The sequence below is a fragment of the Chiloscyllium plagiosum genome, chromosome 23, assembly GCF_004010195.1.
Source record: "Chiloscyllium plagiosum isolate BGI_BamShark_2017 chromosome 23, ASM401019v2, whole genome shotgun sequence".
Lineage (NCBI taxonomy): Eukaryota > Metazoa > Chordata > Chondrichthyes > Orectolobiformes > Hemiscylliidae > Chiloscyllium > Chiloscyllium plagiosum.
The window spans coordinates 35,831,571-35,850,698 of record NC_057732.1 but is presented as its reverse complement, the minus strand read 5'-3'; the positions used below and the strand labels follow the sequence as shown (position 1 = coordinate 35,850,698).

At 42.3% G+C, this 19,128-nt stretch overlaps 1 protein-coding gene across 2 annotated transcripts in view; it reads right to left on the bottom strand.

The window, feature by feature from the left end:
• The window catches only part of shank3a (SH3 and multiple ankyrin repeat domains 3a), a 1,030,755-nt gene that overhangs the window by 928,342 nt on the left and 83,285 nt on the right, over positions 1–19,128 (bottom strand). For both annotated transcript variants that reach the window (XM_043713933.1, XM_043713934.1), the window contains exon 2: positions 8,321–8,375. The gene's annotated coding sequence lies outside the window, so the exon portion shown is untranslated. The remainder of the gene's footprint in view (positions 1–8,320; positions 8,376–19,128) is intronic.

Here is a 19,128-nt window from a genome sequence, read left to right as displayed (position 1 = left end):
AATGGGCTTCATTCACCAGTTGGGAATGTGTGAAAACTCTGTTGGGCCCTCACCACTTCGGACAGCCTTGATGAAATGCTCATCAGGCAGCTAACTACCTGGGTTTCTGGAGCACCCCCTCTCTTTAAGGTCAGAGGTCCTACCTCTGTATGCCACCAGCCAATTAGCACCAGCAGAACAGAGGTACAGTAGATGGCCCCGATCACTACCTCTTTCTGTCCCAACTCTACAGTCTCCATAACTCTCCTTCCCCCTCTTCCACCCAATCTACCCAATACATTTTTCATCCTTCATCTTTGCATCATTTTTCTGATATTGATTTTATTTTGTTTTCCTGCGATGTGAGATGTATGATTTATATGTACACTTTAATATTATTTAGTTTAGAGTTTGGATTTTAAATTCATGGCATATGGGTTTTGGTCTGTGTTTATGAGGAGGTTTAATAACTAACTTGTCAGCATTTCTGGAGCCATGATTTTTTAAAAATCAGAATGAAAGTGAAAGGTTGATTGATTTATTGTTGTCACATGTACAGAGATACGGTGAAAAGTGTTGTTTTGCATGCTATACAGGCAGATCATACCATACAAAGTGCATCAAGGACAGCAGAACTGAGTGCAGGTTACAGTGATACAGCCACAGAGAAGGTGCAGAGAGAGAGATCAGAATTAAATTTGAGAGGGCCATTCAAAAGTCTGATAACAGGAGGGAATAAGCTGTTCTTGAAAATTTTCATATGTGTTTTCAAACCTTTACATCTTCTGCCTGACGGAAGAGGGTGGAAGAGAGTATACCCAAGGTGGGAGGGGTCTTTGATTATACTGTTTGCTTTCCTGAGGCAGTGGTAAGTATAGACAGATTCAATGGATGGAAGGCTGGTTTGTGTGATGGACTACAACTGTGTTCCTGACGCTGTAGTTTTTGCAATCTTGGGAACAGCAGTTGTCATACGACTCTATGATGCATCCAGATAGGATGCCTTCTATGGTGCATCTAAAAAAATTGGTCAGAGTCCTTGGGGACATGCCGAATTTCCTTAGCCTCCTGAGGATGTACAGACATTGTTGTGCTTTCGTGACCATTGTGTCAACATTGATGGACCAGGAGAAATTGTTGGTGATCATAATTCCCAGGAACTTGATGCTCTCGACAATCTCCAACTCATGTTGATACAGACAGGGGCATGCCCTCCACTCCACTTCCTGAAGTCAATGACCAGCTCCTTCATTTTGCTGACGCTGATGGAGAGATTGTTGTCTTTGCACCATCCCATTAAGCACTCTCTCTCTTACCTGTATCTTGTGTCATCATTGCTTGAGATCTGAACTACAACAGTGGTGCCATCAGCAAACTTGTAAATGCGGTTGGGGTGGAATTTGGCAATGCAAGATCGTGGAGTGATAATGGGAATTTGTTTACATTGAGAGAGTTTTATGAATTGGACAAAGTGAACATTGAAAAGCATTAGCTTGCTTTCAGTTAGAAGGATCAGGAATTGATTAAATTTTCTTTAGAGAAAAACCAATAGGTGGGAAAGTTTTTAGTTTCAAGTTTGAAAGTTTCTTACAGAGATAGTTGTTGGTTTGGAACTATTCAGAAACAGGTAGCCTAAGCTTGAAGATTTAGTGTGGAAGTTCCGGACCAGAAGGAATTGGTTAGAACCTGGAAGGTGTTACTTTACACTGAGAAAGTCTATGCTCCATTGTATGACTAATCAAGGATGGGGTTACCAAACTCTCAAGATGAGGAATTGAAAGGAACAGCTCAGTTAAACCTATAGATATGACAGAGACATGAATTCTCTGTGTTGTTTGAGTACTGTGAAGATATGATGTTGGAATAGATTAGATTATATTTTTACAGTCTGTTTCAAAATCTTAGATTAATTATATGTAAACAGCTTAGTTTAGTTTATCTTCTTTCCTTTTACATCATAAACCTCTGTTCTATTGTAAAAAAACAAATTTGCAACACTGCATGCACATGTTTCAGTGAAAGACCACCTCATTAAATAAAAAAATCTATAAAATTAGATATCAGTCTGGGATTTGACTTGTCCAGTAATATCATCAGCCTGTATTATAAAGTACCTCGTTACTGCAAAGCACCTCTTCCTCTAAAAATTAAGCCCTAGAAATTGAGGACAAAAGGCTCAAGATCTGCATATTAATACATTACACCAACCAAAGAAAGATAGTGATGGCATCATTGATTCTACAGTTTAAGTAACATAGCTGAGCAGAGAAGGAAAATTGACCTCAGCGAGATCCCCCTAGTTAGATTAGCTTTTGTTAGATTAAACAGAGCCAAATACGGCGGCATAGTGGCTCAGTGAATATCACTGCTGCCTCACAGTTCCAGGAACCCTGGTTTGATTCTAGCCTCAGGTGACTGTCGGTGTGGAGTTTGCACATTCTATCTGTGTCTGCATGGATTTCCTCCAAGTGCTTCAGTTTCCTCCCACAGTCCAAAGATGCGTGGGTCAGGTGAATTGGCCTTGCTAAATTGTCCATAGTGTTAAGTGCTTTAGTCAGAGGAAAATGGGTCTGGGTGGATTACTCTTTGGAGGGTCTGTGTGGACCTGTTGGGCTGAAGGGCCTGTTTCCACACAGTAAGGTAATCTAATCTAATCTGATCTAATAAATAGGTTGTAATGGACCTATGAATACAGGAACAACATGAGGTTACTCAACCTTTCCAGCTAATTGGCCATTCAACTAGATGGGTACTTCAACTCTTTTTCCACATTTGTTCCATTTCCCTTGATACCTTTCCCCAAGAGAAATCTGTGAATCTCAGTCTCAGAAGCTGGTGCAACCCTGCACTTTGTGAAATACAGTTCTACATTTCCACTATGATATGAAAGAAGTGTTTTCTGATTTTGTTCCCACATGACGTTTTACAATTATATTATTTTGATGCTGATTGCTTCACTATATATCCTAACAAATCTGTTGATCATTTTTAAATACTTCCAGCAGACAATCCATCAATCTCTGGCAGGCAAGGGAATATAGGACAACAATGCCAAGCCTTAAGTTAACAGAGAGTAGAATATGGGAGACCAGCTAGGTGTATGTTGAAATAGTCAGGAATAAAGGTGACAGGTGTATGGATGGGTTTTTTTTTAATCAGATGAGTTGAGGCAGAAACAGAGTTCTATGTTGTTGCACAGGTGAAAATGGGTAGTCTTAATGATGGTGCAGGTGTGTTGCTGGAATCTCAACTTGGAGTCAAAAATCTATAAACAGGGAGCGCAGCTTCAAATTAATGGGAAAATAATTAAAACAGTCAGGAGACAGGTGACGGAGGACAATTTGTTTAACCCACAGTGTGTCTGTAAAACTAACTTGAGGCAGAGCCACTAAAACAGGCGGCACAGTGGCTCAGTGGTTAGCACTGCTGCCTCACAGCGCCAGGGACCCAGGTTCGATTCCAGCCTCAGGTGACTGTCACCGTGGAGTTTGCCCATTCTTCGCTGTGTCTGTGCGGTCTCCTCCCACAGTCCAAAGATGTGCGGGTCAGGTGAATTGGCCATTCTAAAATTGCCCATAGTATTAGGTGCATTGGTCAGAGGGAAATGGGTCTGGGTGGGTTACTCTTCGGAGGGTCAGTGTGGACTTGTTGGGCTGAAGGGCCTGTTTCCACACTGGTGGAAATCTAATCTAAAAACATATTTATGAAATTCTTCAATTTTTAGAAATTCTTTAATGAGATATAAACATCACTGAAAAGGCCAGGAGATATTTAAAGTAGTGGTCAAATGAGAAAGAGAAGAATTAGGCCATTCAGCCCATCACGTCTGGTCCACCATTCAATCATGGCTGATGTGTTTCTCTACCCCATTTTCCTGCTTTCTCCCTGTAGTCTTTGCTCACCTGACTAATCAAGAACCTATCTATCTCTGTCATAAATACATGCAATGACTTGGCCTTCACAGCCCTCTGTGGCAATGTGTTCCACAGATTCTCCACCCTCTGGCTGAAGAAATTCCTCCCGATCTCAGTTCTAAAGGGTCATCCCTTCACTCTGAGGCTGTGCCCTTAGATCCTCATTTCTCCTACTAGTGGAAACATCTTCTCTGGATCCACTCTATCCAAGCCTCTTAGTTTTCGGTAAGTTTCAATCAAATCCCACTTCATCCTTTTAAACTTCACCAAACACAAACCCAGAGTCACCAACCACTCCTCATATGACAAGCTCTTCATTCTCAGGATCGTTCTTGTAAATCTCCTTTGGAACCCTCAAAGGTTAGCATATCTTTCCTTAGATAAGGTGCCCCAAACTGCTCACAGTATTCCTGATCAGAGCCTTGTACAGCCACAACAGTATATACCTGCTTTCGTATCCTCATCCTCTCGAAATGCCTTCCTAACCGTCAACTAAACTCGTATATTAACCTCAAGGGAATCCTGAACCAAGATCCCTAAGACCTGTTGTGCTTCAAATTTCTGAAGCCTTTTCCAATAGAAAATACTCCATGCTTCTATTCTTCCTATCAAAGTGCATAAACACACTCTTTCCCACATTTACCACTTCTTTTCCCACTCTCCAAGTCTGTCCAAGTCCTTTATCAGCCCTTCCACCTTCTCAACACTACCTGCCTCTCCACCTATCTTTGTGTCATCTGACAACTTAGCAACAATGCCTTCAGTTCCAGATCATTAATGTGTAACTGATTTCAGCTCACTGCCTGCTCAGAGGGACCTCCACGTTACTTAGGACCAGACTGCCAATCTCAGGGCATCACCTACAGGCATTAGAAACACGTACCACCCCTCCACAAACATTGGCATTTGCTAACACCTCTCCAATACACTGGCAGCATGTACTTGCATTGCAGGATGCACTGCTAATTAGAATTGAAAGTTTAGAGTAGGGATGCTCTGTGTGTGCAATCAGACACGCAGTTCATGGACTGGACCAGGCTGCATCACAGGGCTACTCATTTGCTCTCTTATTGCTCACTCGCTTAGCACCTACCTGCTTACTCGCAATTAGCACAGTCATAAAGTCAGGCAGCTTGCCTTACTGGTCAGCATTCGAAAAGTGTGGCGCTGGACAAGCAAAGCAGGTCAGGCAGCATCTGAGGAGCAGGAGAGTCGACGTTCTGGGCATAAGCCCTTCATCAGGAATGTGGTCAGTTACTGGTCAGCAGTGCGCTGTCAAGGGGGTAGACAACTTGCTGTAAGGCAGTGTGCTATGCCAATGTCACACCTGCACTGTGGGCCAATAGCTTATGTGACAAACACACAACAGCAAACATTTATGTATCAAGCTGCTAGGAGAATAGTCCTGACCGAGGTTCATGGAGGCTGCTGGTGCATTATGTCAAGCACAGCCTCCAAAGCCAGGTTAGGGGATTGACCAGAGTCAGGCATCCAGTTGGAGTGTTCGCAGTCAGTCTTTCCATGCCTCTGAATGGGTCATGGTCAGTCCTCTAGCTCTAACCCCCTCAGAGCTAATGTACTCTGAGAGGTGCACAGACACCAGTCAGCACTCTCCTCATTCAGAACTGTCTAGTTTGGTCACTCGAAGTGGTGGAACATGGTCATTCCATCAGCTCTGTCCACAGAAAATATGAGAAAAAGCTGACGGGAGGGATAAGGAGAGCCATTGCAACAGGAATCAGACTTTACAAGTTGTTCTTGGGGTTGGGGGCTCCAGATTGAGGGGGGAAGTGGACCAACAGTATCTACAAGGGGAACACATGGTCAAGTTTAGATGGGAAGGGGGTTGTGCTTGAAGGAGGTTCTTTTGTGGTCATGTGCACTCTGGCATTAAGAGGGGCACTGTATGATCACAGCTGGCATGGTCACCTCAGATGCCAGGGACTGTGAGGGAAGTGGTGGACAAGTGCATGGCTTAGGTGGGGAGCTGAGGGGGTACAAAGCCAATTGGATTTATGCAAGGACTACCAGGAAGGGGGGTTTTGATATTTGGAAGCTCACAGAGGTGAAGGCTGCAGACCTCTGGATGAGGACAACTCAATATTACCTTCAATTGTACTAGAGGTTGGAAGTATGCAATGGGGAAGAAAATAACTACAGCCTGTTGGGTTGGTGACAGGGAGGGGTCTAAGTGACCTTACCTGAGAACTAAGATCTGCTGATGTTATGGCTTAGAGAGACAAACAACCAGATGTAAGATGAAAGCCTTGCCATTTATAAAAGAAGGATAAAATAACTGGCAGTGCTCTGTCATCAGTGCTACTCAAGTGCCTTTAATAAGTTTCCATCTTCCTCTCCTCCTCATGATGTATCGGTATACTGCATGTTTCCAGAGCTGGGGTGGAGGGAGGCTGCTCTGACAGTACAGCCCATTCTCTGAGGTTTGGTTGAGTGGATACCTATTGAGTGGTGATTTGTTCAGGCATTGTTTTGGGTAAGATGAGGCTGAAATCGGATGAGACAAACAGCATAGGGGCGGAGTAATGAGACGATGTTTGGATGTAGGTTTGCTCACTGAGCTGCAAGGTTCATTTCCAGACTTTTCATTACCTTCCTAGGTAACATCTTCAGTGGGCCTCAGAAGAAGCACTGCTGAAAATTCCTGCTTTCCATTTATATGTTTTATAAGACCTTATACAGACAACAAGCAAAACCAATGTCATTTACAAAATACCGTGCAAGGACTGTAACAAACATTACATTGGACAAACAGGCAGAAAACTAGCCACCAGGATATGTGAACACCAACTAGCCACGAAAAGACATGACCCTCTCTCACTAGTATCCTCACATATGGATGAGAAAGGACACCACTTCGACTGAGACAACACATCCATCCTAGGACAAGCCAAACAAAGACACGCACGAGAATTCTTAGAAGCATGGCATTCCAACCGGAACTCTATCAACAAACATATTCCAGCATCTGCAGTCATTGTTTTAACCTTGTTGATTTTAACCCTACTGCGAATCCTCTTGCAAGGATGCCTGCCTTGAAGAAGTTTTCCTCCTCTCTCTACAAGAATCTCAGGGAGTCCCTCTCCCACTGCAACTCCCAGGTCATTTCCTCTGCCCTGAAGCTCTTCCTCCCCCACTCACCTATTGTACTCTATGCTACTTTCTCCCCACCCCCACCCTCCTCTAGCTTATCTCTCCACGCTTCAGGCTCTCTGCCTTTATTCCTGATGAAGGGCTTTTACCCGAAACGTCGATTTTGCTGCTCGTCGGATGCTGCCTGAATTGCTGTGCTCTTCCAGCACCATTGATCCAGAATCTGGTTTCCAGCATCTGCAGTCATTGTTTTTACCACATTGAGTTAGACCCCATCTACCACACCTTGTGAAAAGGAACAGGAAGTGACTTCACCACATGAAATAACATCAGCACAGGAAATGATATCACCAACCCAAAGAAACCCAAACATATAAATAGAAAGCAGAAATTTTCAGCATTGCTTCACCTGAGGTCCACTGAAGATGTTACCTAGTAAGGTAACAAAACGTCTGGAAATGAATCTTGCAGCTCAGCGAGCACACCTACCTCCAAAACCTCAACCTGAGCTACAAATCTTCTCAAAACTCACTAAGATGATGTTTGTACAATATAGCGAGAAAACCTGATAATCTTAATGGTGTCAATCCCTCTAAAACCTCAACGTAACTCGGACTTAGTCAAGAACCACAAGATTCACCATGTATTCCTAAATCAAGCAAACTCTTCTTCATGACTTCACTCTCGAAGCTCCTGTCTCAGTTATGTAAGGCTGCACTTCAACTACTCCAAGGTCACCTTATGCTTTTTGAATTACTGAGTCCAATACAAATACAGTGTTCAAGATGAGATCTAACTAAGGATCAGTGCAGAGTAATCATAACTTCTTCCCCTTTATACTGCAGACCCCTGCAGTAAAAGCACCAAATTTCATCAACCTTTTTGATTGCTCTTCGCGAATAAACATCAAACCATAAAACCTACAAAGTACTTCAAATGCGTGGCTTTAAATCTTAAGCAGGAAACCATCAGCATTTGAACTATGGTGAAACCAGAAGCCAGCAAAAATATAAAATGTACATCCTGCCAGTCCTCAAATCTCTTTTAAGAAAACATTTCTCGTCTGATTTTTTTTTCAACCTCCAGTTTATGAGTTATTTGGCTTCAAGGCCCCTTTTCTGGCCTGCTCATAGATTTCTACCAATGTCTTGGCTTCTCAGCTCCCTTCAAGTATCAACAGAGATCAAGAGCTGGTGGAAAGAGGGAGACAGATCTAATACTATAACATAATCCGTGTAGTCCCAGTCTTTTACACACATCAGTCAACACAACCCAAGATTCAACAGCATAGATGAATCATTCTCCTGTGCGCTTACCTTAAAGAAGCATGAGTCAAGTTAAACCGATCTTCTTGGTTAGTTGTCCCTTAACCTATAAATTAAAAGATAATTGAGAGGTTAAGTGATCTAAATGAATGGTGATAATTGCCCCAACAGTCCTTGCAAACTAGTATTCCATCTCTAACCTCCCTTTCCATTTCAAAGAACATGTTGATGCATCCCTTCTTTTAGGAAATTCCATTTTTGAATCCCCTGCCCCTGTCACACAATTGAACAACACTTATCAAACTCACAAATTCAATTGACTGTGACTGTAAAAAAAGGTACAAAGAAACTCCTCCTCATCCTTGATCGGTCTGTATCCTTTCACATGGTTGACCACACTGGCCTCCTCCAGCACCTTGCACTGTCGTCCAGCTGAGAAGGATGGTTCTCAACTCCATTTTTATTTTTGTTAATCATAGAATCAAGTGCAATCCCTTACCTTCCTATTCCTACATAATTACTTTACATCACCCAAGTCCTTTCTTTTACCTTCTTCTATTTCTTATCTACGTGCTATTACTTAGTGGATCATCCTAAAACTCAGCATTAGATTCCAAATGTACAAACCACTGCTCAAATCTACCTCACCCCTCCCTCTCTCAACTCCTCTAATGGACTACTGGTCTGTCATCCAGTAGAGGATGAGTAGTAATGTCCTCCACTTCAATATCAAGAAGACCAAAGCCATTATATCTCACACCCACTACAAACTCTGTTGCCTAGCTACTCACTATATTTGTCTCCCCATCAACTACCTGAGGCTGAAACACACTATTAGAAACCATGATATTAAATCTGACGGAGAGATCACTTCCGTGCAGAAAGCTGCACCATCACAGAATCATTTATTTCTATACTGTAACATTGTCCAAATGTACCATTGCCTCAGTTCACCTGAAACTGCTTGAAACCCTCTGCTATACTTTTGTTCGTTCCAGACTTGTCTTGACTGTCACAGAATTCTAACTGGTCTCCCCTGTTTCACACTCTAAGTCTGAGGGTTAATCAAAGCTGTCCACTTGCTTGCACCAAGCTCTATTTACCCACATCCCTGTGTTTGCTGATTGGTATTGACCCCTGGTTAAGAACTGGTTTTAAACTTTTCATGTTTAGTTTCAATCTTTAGAGCCCTAAAACCCATCAAAATGTCAGCTCTCCTCCAACTAACTGCTTGAGCAACCAAATATTTTACTTTATCATTGGCAGTGATAACCTCTTTGCCTATCGCCTTTACTCTCCTTCCTTAGAATGGTCCTTCAAACCTCTCTCTTTGTTCAAGGGGTTCAGCATCTGTCTGAATAGTGCCTTATATGGCTGGTGACAAATTTTGCTTTATAATCCTGCTATGAAGTACCTTCAAATATATTTTTAAAGTTGTCTGATAAGCTCCTCTTCGATTACCTAGGATCTACCAATTCATTGTTCTTTTCCTCACGTCCCTTTTAAACAGGATGTATTGCACAGATAAAAATACAAATTGCTGGAAAAGTTCAGCATGTCTGGCAGCATCTCTGGAGAGAAATCAGAGTTAATGTTTCAGGTCCAGTGACTCTTTCTCAGAATATCCACAAACTTACTAACCATGCCTTCTATATTCTCATCTAAATCATTTATATAACTTATAAACAAAAGAGGACCCAGAACCAATCCCTGTGGAATACCTGGAAACAACAAATGCTGGTGAGCGCAACAGATCAGACAGCAACCATGGAGAGACAGCAAGCTGATGCTTTGAGTCGAGATGACTCTTTAGCAGAACACCTGCTCTTTCCATTACCTTCTTGGTGAACAAGGCTCAGCTCAGACATTGTTCCTTGTTCAGCTGGGGTAAGAGATGTGCTCACCAATGTGGACTTCACCACTTTCCTACCCCGGAGGCTCCCTGATTCATTCATGATGAAGGGCTCCAGCCCGAAACGTCGATTTTCCTGCTCCTCGGATGCTGCCTGACCTGCTGTACTTTTCCAGCAACACTCTCTCAACACTGATCTCCATTATCTGCAGACCTCACTGTCTCCTAGCATTTCTTGGTGGTGTTGAGGCACTGCACTATCTGCTCCCATTCCTCTCACAGACTGGAAGTGTTAGAGTCCTGTGCATTGTGTGAAGGGATGTACATGCTCATTAGTAAAATTCCTTCAAACGTCCACCAACTTTGGCTAAAAGAGTCAAAAGCGTGCCTCCTGTATGTTGGATGGCTGCCCCTTCAAATGGGGTTGGTGTAGAGTTACGCAGGGGAATGCATGTCAAAGAGAGATCGGTGAAGACTTGTGCTGTCCTTCAGGTGTTGCAGCTTCAGTGACACAAATCAAACCAACCAGATGATTGGCTGATACCACTATCAAAGTCAACTTGCAGGAGGGCTGCTTATGCTTGAAACATCGACTCTTCTGCTCCTCGGATACTGCTTGACCGGCAGTGCTTTTCCAGCACCACACGTTTTGACTCTGATCACCAACATCTGCAGTCCTCACTTTTTCCCTGATGCTACTATCAGGCATATTCTTCCATTATGCCAGACAAACACAACATGCCCAGGTCAGCTTGGGCTGCCTTGTGGAATGTGCAGGAAGTGGCTGAAAGAATATAATTTTCTGCTTTCAGATTTGAATTACACCAGCACTAGACTGCTAGAGAGTAATTTTCACAGCCATTATGAGTTCAGGAACAAACAGGCTAATTGTAAATGAATGTAAGAACAAAAGAGGGGTGAACTGTTCCTGTGTAACTGAAGGGATTACTTGCTTTTCAAAACTGTGAATAATTCACTTCACTATTACCGAGTGCAGTGGATGTGGATTTGTGTAGTTATTGCAAATCATTTCTGTGCAATTTTGATTTAGTATCTGTTGAAATCCAGTCACAGAAATGTGGCATTATAAAAAAAAACTGTAATCTGAATTTCTGTCCATTTCTGTTAAATATAAGGCTGTATTTGTCATTGGCTAGAGTTTGGAGGTAGACATAATTCAACTTTGAACAACAATATCCAATTGATTTAAATTGAATTGTTCAAATGCTCAAAATCCAGGCAGTACCACTAAAGTCTCTTCTACAGAATAAAACAGGATGCTGTGTTTGAATCTGAGTATGTTTAAAAATATCTGTGAGAAGAAGCTGTCCATTTGAGTCATCCAAGAAATAACTTAGATTGGATCTGGATTCCTGAAGGACCATTTTTTTAAAAGTCCATATAAAGAAAGTAATTACCAAGGGTTCAGCTCACTACTTCTTGTAATCCTGACATTGTTATTTAACCTGAAGTACTCACTAGAATTAGATAAAGGCCACCTCTCCTTAAGGTTGTGTAAGATAGTTGGAAGTGTGACAAGAATCTCATACCACGCTTTGAACAATGTTACAGAAGATTCACACTGACTGCACCTCAGAGAAAATTTATTTGCAACTTGTTCATGTGTCAGATATTTAGCATTCCATCTTTCAAAATGTTACTCATCCATTGAATCCTCTTTCACACCCTCCCCAATAGATATCCTATGTATTTTTCACAGAGAACATGCATCTTAACCCAATAGGCATTTGATCTATCTACGTAAGAAGACAAATATAAGATACAGGTGCAGCAAACACTATTCAGTCCCTATAGCCTCCTTCACAATTCAACAAATCATAGCTGATTTTCACTTCAATTTCTCCTTCCCGCATTATCCCATATTTATGGATTATCCAAAAATGTATCCTCTGTATGTTGAAATCACAGCTCCTGAGTACAGAACTCATGTCCTTTAAGTGGAGAAATATCTTTTCTTCTCAGTTCTAAATGGCTGACACTTTATTCTGAGTATCCAAGCCCTCACTCATGAGAAGCATCCACCGATCATCTATTGGCACGGTGGCACAGTGGTTAGCACTGCTGCCTCACAGCGCCAGAGACCCAGGTTCAATTCCCGTCTCAGGCGACTGACTGTGTGGAGTTTGCACGTTCTCCCCGTGTCTGCGTGGGTTTCCTCCAGGTGCTCCGGTTTCCTCCCACAGTCCAAAGAGGTGCAGGTCAAGTGATTTGGCCATGCTAAATTGCCCGTAGTGTTAGGTAAGGTGTAAATGTAGGGGTATGGGTGGGTTGCGCTTCGGCGGGTCGGTGTGGACTTGTTGGGCTGAAGGGCCTGTTTCCACACTGTAATGTAATCCTCTCTAGCTCCTCAAGACTTCTTGATGTATCAGTGAGATCACCTCTCATACTTATCAATAGGATAGACCAGTCAGTCTAGTTAAGCTGTGTTCATAAAGAACAACACAGGAATCCGACTTGTAAACCCATGTCACACTACCTCCAAGGCAGGCATAGTTTTCTTTCTGAAGAAAAGATATGTAGTACTCAGGTAACATCTCATCAAGGTCCCATATGATTGTAAGAATCCTTTATGCACCAGCAATAAAGGCTATCATTTGTTTTTCTGATTATTTCCTTTGCCTCCATTACATTTTTGTGATTTGTATACATCCAAGTCTCTTCAACTATTAAGAAACAATAAATACAAAAGTGAATAATGTCACACTTGTTCAATCATTTAGTCTGTTTAAGTCTTTTTCAACGATTGCACCTTCTTCACAGTTTACTTGCCCACCAAACTTTGTGTCATCAACACGCAGATAAATTACACTCAGTCCCCCCACCTAAATACTTGAAATAGTTATGGCTGCCCCAGCTAATTTACTCATTACCATATAATAAACTCTTACCACCCTGTCACAGAGTCTACCTACTGATTTATCTCCTTCCAGAGACTTGAGATAACTTCTACTTGGGCATGCACTGAATCAAGAAATCAAATATTCACTCATCATTCCTACCACATATTTGTTTGCCATCAGAATTCCATGGGAGAATTGTTTAATACCCTAAGCTACAGGAAACGGCTTTCAATGCATCAGCTTCTTAATATCTCATATCATCCTGAAAAGAGCAACTGGTCAAATGATCTACTTATTTTTATATAGTTGGAAAATAAAAAGAAAAAAAATGATAGCTTGGCTGGAGATGTAAACTCACAAATCTCAGCAATCAAACTGTTAACCAGTCTAATTGTTTTTTCCAGAGTTTGCTAGATCAGTGCTCACGCTCACATCTCTGACTCAGAAGACTGTGGGTTCTAAGGATTCTTTTATTCATTCTGAGATGTGGGTGTTGCTGGCAAGGTCAGCAATTAATGTCCACCCTAAGTTACTCTTGATGTGGTGGTAGTGAGCCGCCTTCTTGAACTGCTGCAGTCTGTAATCAAGTTACTCATAGTGTAGCTAGGGAGAAACTTCCAGAATGCTGAGCCTGTGAAAATGAAGGAATGGTGATGTTTTTTTCAAGTCAGAATGGTGAATGATTTGGAAGTAGGGCTTGAAACTTGCTATGTTCCCATGGATTAGGGAGGTGCTGTCGAAACTGTCCAGAATATCTCATCAATGAAGCATTTTGGAATCACGATGCACTGAGGAGCTTTCAACAGATGATGTTAATGGTGGTCAATGAGGAGCCAATCTTGTACTTTGCTCTGACATGGAAAGAATGAAGCTTTTGGGGTCTAGATGAAGCTGCATTTATCCAGGAAATTAGACAATATTCCATCTTACTGTTGCTGTAGAATCCCAGAGTCCAATAAGTTAATGTCAAGTGAAGGCTTTGCATTTGGCTACTCTGGTAAAATTGTTTTTTTATAGGATCTCCAACGTGGGTAGATGCAGTTGGAGGTGTCATAGTATTGCAGGCTAGGAATGAGTTCACATTTCAAGTAAAACACATGACACTTGTGTTTTCAAAAAAACAGGTTTTAAGAAAAGGTTGAGACTAAAGGCAGGCTTTAGCTGAGCCCGATGCTGCTTGTGGTCTGTTTCAAAAATTTTTACAAGTAGTCTCAGGAAAGAGCTCAGAACATACTTAAAGCTGTTCAAATGCCAGATGTTTCAGTCATATGAAAGGGCATATGATGGGGAAATTCAACTGAACAGAAACCATTGTGTGTTGTAAGAAATAACTGTGTGACTGTTAGCACCACTTCAGCTCTCATGAATTTCACTGGATGTTCTTTGTTCAGAATTGCCTGAGGTGGACACATTGTCTGTTGTTCCTTTGTGTATGTTTTACTATACATATGGGCTCTTACAAATGGGATGTGTGACATTCTGAACAAAATCGGAGTTAGACTTAGTCCTGGTAACTGCAAAACAGCTCTCTTCCAGCAGTGTGGAATGACAGAACACAAGTCTGAATGATCCCGAGATCTTGTCGTTTGCAGCTATGGACGACTCTCATCCATCGAGTTATGAAAGGAAATGATCACCATAACCATCAGCAAAAATCCTCACTTCTGACCTTAAAATATAAGGAATGTCAGTGATTAAGAAGTTGAAGATGTTTGGGTCAAGGATACTATCTTGAGTGATGTCCTGAGGGCTTCCTCCAGAACAATTATCATCTTTCTCCATGTTGGTTATGGTTACAGCTGAAATATTGTTACCGGATTCATAATTTTTACTGGATCCAGTGCATTCAGGTGTTGTCACGTGGAGTGAATTATCTGAAGATGGAACTCTGATGCCCAGACTATCTACTTGGTGCTTCTGGCAGAGATGGTATCATATGCCCTATCTTTTTGTACTCTCATGCCAGGCAGTTCTCTTGCAATTCCTGAAGAGTCTGTGTTGCTAACATTTCTTTTGTCCTATTTTTAAAAAAAATCTTTTCTTCATTGAAGAATGCTCCTGACTGAAAAACACATACACACACCAGACACACAGAGACAGGGACGAAAACAGTGTAACTTCTGTTTCTGTGACTTCCAGACCAAGATCAAACTACCTTTCCATGTCACAGCTGGCACAAGTTATCTACTGTGTTACAGTGAGCTGTTTCCTGAAGGTAAGGGCATCGCAAACATTGGAAAGGTGGTTTTTGTATGGAGTCATAAAGCTGAAAACTGGACTTAGGACATTCTGTTAGGTCACATTTCAGTTGTGACAGATAGGAACAGGTTTAATGGATTCTTGCCCACATCTACAAAAAAATCTCCCACTGCAATTTTCACCATCGCTTTTCTCTTTATGAAGTTGCTGTCCACACTCAGCGTCTCCCGCTCTTAATGAATCTCTACAGTTCCACTCTCTTGCTCTTTTATATGCTGGTGATTGTGACAGGTCCTTCACTCTCTCTCCCACTCGTCACCTTATATTTCAGCCCTTTACACACATAGCCAGAGATAACAGGTGGTTCTGTCCAGACCTTCCCCTTAGTGCAGTCACAAAGCCAGGCAGCTTGTCATTGTTGTCAGCAGTGATCAGTCAAAGGAGCCTGTATGGCACCATTCAATCTCATACCTGTATCATGTAGTGATTGCCATGTACGTGTACTTCAAACAAATGGCCATGTTTTGAAGTCTAAGGGAAAGCAGTCTTCATGTCAAATCAAAGGAAACACCCTTCAGTCAGGGGGTCCCAGCAGAGTAGGTCAGGGGCAGCCTGAGCAATCAGTCCTGGGGCTTGGGCATGCTCATTTGGTCACTGGAAGTAGCCAGGATCAGGATCATCTTCTCGTGAGGAGCCGAAAGGTGTATGCCGCATCACCTGCCTTGGCATTTTCTTCCTGGTTATGGGCTGTTTTCTTGAGGAATGCGAGATAGGGAAGCATTGATTGAGATGGACATGGGTGGCACAGCTGTCAGTGCAGTTGGGCAAACAGGTAGAGAAGTATCCTGAGTGAGTATGTGGGCAGCACAGTGGCCATGCGAGGGGGGAGCTGGGTGGGTGAGAGGGAGCAAGAGAAGATGCTGTCTGCTATAATGAGAATAGTGGAGCATGAGCTTTGATGGGACTTGTGTGGGCAGTAGCCGAGGTAGAGTGAGAATGAAGTAGCAGAGAGATACAATAGCACTTATCCCTGGCAGAGCAGAGAAGGTCATTGACCTCTTCCTACACTGCTGGATATATCCAAATTCATGCACGGAGGTTGAAGATGGTGCATGACAGCACATAGACGCAGAACTATCTCAACTACATTTCACCAGAAAAATGAGAATCTTGCACCTTACAATGGAGACAAGACTACCCACAGGAGATTTCCAAAATGTGTGCAGTGAGCTCAGGTCTTATTATGTTACAAAGTCCATTGGACCAACTTTGGAAAGGAAACCCTTCAAGTAAACAGGATCCAACTTCCTCATTGATGTTATTTACAGATTACAGAAGAATATTATTACAGCATGTGTCTGAGCAAGTCCCTCCGCCCTCTTGTGTGGGAGGATGTGAGTGCTATTGGTGGCTGGTTCCCTCCTCACTGTGACAGAGGTCCCATTCCTTAAATAATAACAATACCTCACCACTAAACATTACTAACTTGCCAAAATATTGGTTTGCAGTGCTAATTGTGTTGTAATCCGTTCTTCTGCCTCCCTTTCTCTCCTGAAATCTATTCTTAATGGGATTTAATGTCTCCTTTTATGTCATCTTCATGGCCATTTGAAATGCATGTACTTAAATTACATATTGTGAATTTAGACAGCTAGTTTTCACACAATATGTAATTTAAGTACATGCATTTCAAATACTAACACACACGTACTCACACACGAGTGCACTCATATATACATATACTAACAAACATACTCATATCCACACTTTACCCAGTCTTTAATATCCAGAGGAGAGCAGGGAGGTATTTTCAATATTTACCAACCTCATTCTATAATGTCAGCTCAAAATGAATGCCAGCTCTAGAAATTAAGAATGGTTCTGTACTAACATTGGTGTACACTAAAACCTCCTGCAACTCCATACTACCAGTTCCTCTTTTGACAGGAGACACAACTTCCTCAACATGAGCCTCAGGATATCCTTTAGTAAGCAACTGACCTTGAGATCCTAATTTATTTCTAATAGATGTGCAGCCATTTCTCATTAGGTCAAGACCTTCCAATTTTTCCAGGGTTTCAGCCCATTATCCCTGCACAAGATGATTAGCTCCAAGTTCCTGTCACACCTATCTGATCAGAAATAATTTCTAACAAGTGTTTCGACCAAAAGATAAAGCAGAGGTTGGATAGTGATACCACAGAACAACTCTGGAAACAAATACTGGTTCTGAACCAACTCGCGCTTGCCTCCTCTCTGTACAGAAACAGAGGCTGGGGTACATATGTGTGCACAGTACAGAACTGAATGCACAGCTATCATAGGGTCACACCATCCCTTGTGGGTTGCAATAATGATGCCTGTTCATGCAGCAGATGGCATTCTTCCAAGTGTCTCTTTGCTGTTTCTCTACTTCCTCCAATTTTGTTTCATTCCCTCCCCCAACTGACAAAATGGCCAATTTCAGGCTGGGGAAAGATTCCGCATTCACTTGCTGTCGTTGCATTTGTCAGACGTTCAGTATGTGACACCTTGAGAGTGAAGACCAGCAAACCGCTTGACTGTGGAAGGCATCACTTCTCAACCGGATTCCCTGAAGTGAATCGGATTACCACCAATCAACTAACCTGGACGCCAGAGCAAAACAAGGCAACTTCACATTGGGATGAGTGCGGAATTCAAATGATAACCTATAGTGTCTGATTAACATGTGGGTCGGGGAGAATTCACAGAGATCTTTGTGAAACAATATTTGTTAAGTCCTACACAAACCAAGAAAGGTGCCAAACTGATGGGGTGATCGACCTATCCTTGTTCCAAGGAATTAGATTCTATGACGCTTAGCCTTGCTTTTCATCTACATGTTGCTTCAGCAATCAGGATTTAGAATTTTCCCCCACAGGCTGGGTGGACGCAGTTAGAAATGCCCAGTTACAGTGAAAGGATGAGGTAAGATAACCAAAGGTTGGCATTTAATGAAGATTCTTGAAGGAGGAGTGACAGAGGGATACACAGACAGCGTTCCGTGTTGTCAGACAGGAGATGGCTGAAAGCTGGGGAGAAGCGAAGGGATTCTCCAGAGCTGTAATATCAAATGGTTACATTCTTGGCTTTTAATTAAATTATTTTTCTTAAGGTTTCAGTCAACTCCAGACAGATGGGAGTTTGTTTTCCAAGTGGGCCATCAACTGGTGTCCTTTTCATCAACAGATCAACACAGTTTTGTATAAAAACGTAGAGATTACTCAGTTTCAGTCACCTGTTGCAGGACCCTTACATGGAATTGGGGGGTGGGACCCAGGGAGATAGTGAGGACAGAGATCGATCTGAGACGGGTACAGCTGAGAACAAAGTGAGTCAAACAGTCAGGGCAGGCAGGGACAAGGTAGGACTAATAAATTATACTGCATTTATTTCAATGCAAGGGGCCTAACAGGGAAGGCAGATGAACTCAGGGCATGGTTAGGAACATGGGGCTGGGATATCATAGCAATTACGGAAACATGGCTCAGGGATGGGCAGGACTGGCAGCTTAATGTTCCAGGATACAAATGCGACAGGAAGGATAGAAAGGGAGGCAAGAGAGGAGGGGAGTGACATTTTTGATAAAGGATACCATTACAGCTGTGCTGAGGGAGGATATTCCCGGAAATACATCCAAGGAAGTTATTTGGGTGGAACTGAGAAATAAGAAAGAGATAATCACCTTTTTGGGATTGTATTATAGACCCTCCCAATAGTCAGACGGAATTTGAGAAACAAACTTGTAAGGAGATCTCAGCTATCTGTAAGATTAATAGGATAGTTATAGTAGGGGATTTTAACTTTCCAAACATCGACTGGGACTGCCATAGTGTTAAAGGTTTAGATGGAGAGGAATTTCTTAAGTGTGCACAAGACAATTTTCTGATTCAGTATGTGGATGTACCGACTAGAGAAGGTGCAAA